The 2222-nt window shown below is 44.1% G+C and overlaps 1 non-coding gene across 1 annotated transcript; it reads right to left on the bottom strand.

Annotated features, from left to right (window-relative positions):
* Positions 1-1885: 1885 nt before the first annotated feature.
* On the bottom strand, positions 1886-1956 carry Smp_tRNA_01510_Ala_TGC.1.1. The gene has a single exon. It is a non-coding gene (tRNA).
* Between the last annotated feature and the right edge of the window lie 266 nt (positions 1957-2222).

Below are 2222 nucleotides of genomic sequence, written 5' to 3'. Positions count from 1 at the left end.
TTCGGATTCAACGTGTCTGATTCAGTGTGGGTGAATTGATTGAGTTTTGAAGATGCAGAATAAGTGTAGGAGTGGAACGAGACGAGGCGATGTGATTGGATTTGCCAATGAGTATCAGTGTGCTATGAGCCAGTGTATGAGTGTGGTTCGACGATGTGGATAGTGGGACGTGAGGGAAAAGTGACGCACAAGCGCGATTTGGAAGTGCCGGGTTTCGAACCCGGGTCCTCTCGCATGCAAAGCGAGCGCTCTACCACTGAGCTACACCCCCACATGTTCGGTCCACATTTATTCATTACACTTCACATTTCACACAATCCATCCACGTGCACATACCCACCCACCAACATTCACACACACACACACACACACGCATTAATCCATACGTCTCTCAATCAATCAGTAATCAATCAACAATCACTCAACTTCCCAGACACTCAACCACCCACTCTCCACCAATCACTCATCCACCAAATCTACCGCTCACTTCAACATTCACACGCGCACACACATGCACGCATGCACACACACGCACACGCACACACAACACAAACAAACACAAACTAACCACAGTCAACAGTCATCCAAAACTCATACACTGACTACGGTCCAACGACTCACAGTACATCAGATTCAACCTATAAATACAGTCAAACAACAGCGTGCCATTGTTGCATACCAGGCTTCCGTGTTCGCGAACAACCAACCATGCTGCCTCATTCACTCACTCGCCCACTCAATAACTTACTTACTTACTAACTAACTAACTAACTAACTAACTAGTTATCTAAATAAACAACTAACTACTTGTCCATCAAGCAACCAGTTGACTATACAACTAGTGTTTGAGACAAGTGACCAAGTAAATAAATGGATCAGTGAAAAATTCAACGAACGAACGGACAAACAAACAAACGCATAGATAATGAGATCGGAATTGGAGAGAATCGACTGACCGTTTCAAGTACAAGAGGATTACCCAGTGATGCGAGCATCGAGAAGCATTTTTACACTGCACATTACTATGCACCAGATCAAATACGAATAGTGCTTGATCCATCAACTAGTCGGCATTACATCCCACCGACGTGATCGATTATTCGCATCAGTTCTACTCTTCTTGATGGAGTGCAAGACAATTGGTGTATACTTGCCTTCCTGATGTGTTCTCTTCAACCATCCTCATCACGAGTGTGGATCCAACGAATATTCAATGACATTCAGATATCTTGTGATGCCAGTCGGTTATCGACTCAGTAATTTCAAATCCCGTCTGTTTTGCACTGTACTATAGTACATGAATGAAGTGAGTTGAATTTCACTGAATTGTGTGTGATAAGTGTGTGGCTGGTTATTCAGGGGATTTGATGTTCGTTCAGCTTGGAGATAGTTGGGATACGTGAGTTTGGAAGAGACAGTCAGTCAGAGTCGGTCAGGCAGTCGGTCATATATATAAATATATATATATATATTTATATTTATATTTATATATTTATTTATGTATATATAGATAGATAGAGAGAGTGAGAGAGAGAGAGAGAGAGGGGGAGGGAGTTAGAGACTGAGATTGAGAGTGATGGAGAAGGAGCGAATAAGACACTGTATTTGAATGAAACAGCGAAAACCAAACTCTACTGTGTGTGAATGAGACAACTGAGTAGAAGTGCTGGACATGGTGTTTTGCTTTCGGATTCAACGTGTCTGATTCAGTGTGGGTGAATTGATTGAGTTTTGAAGATGCAGAATAAGTGTAGGAGTGGAACGAGACGAGGCGATGTGATTGGATTTGCCAATGAGTATCAGTGTGCTATGAGCCAGTGTATGAGTGTGGTTCGACGATGTGGATAGTGGGACGTGAGGGGAAAGTGACGCACAAGCGCGATTTGGAAGTGCCGGGTTTCGAACCCGGGTCCTCTCGCATGCAAAGCGAGCGCTCTACCACTGAGCTACACCCCCACATGTTCGGTCCACATTTATTCATTACACTTCACATTTCACACAATCCATCCACGTGCACATACCCACCCACCAACATTCACACACACACACACACACACACGCATTAATCCATACGTCTCTCAATCAATCAGTAATCAATCAACAATCACTCAACTTCCCAGACACTCAACCACCCACTCTCCACCAATCACTCATCCACCAAATCTACCGCTCACTTCAACATTCACACGCGCACACACATGCACGCATGCACACACACGCAC

This window comes from Schistosoma mansoni, chromosome 1, assembly GCF_000237925.1.
Source record: "Schistosoma mansoni strain Puerto Rico chromosome 1, complete genome".
Classification (NCBI taxonomy): domain Eukaryota; kingdom Metazoa; phylum Platyhelminthes; class Trematoda; order Strigeidida; family Schistosomatidae; genus Schistosoma; species Schistosoma mansoni.
Note: the sequence above shows the minus strand (reverse complement) of the source record. Positions and strands in the feature narration are given on the sequence as shown.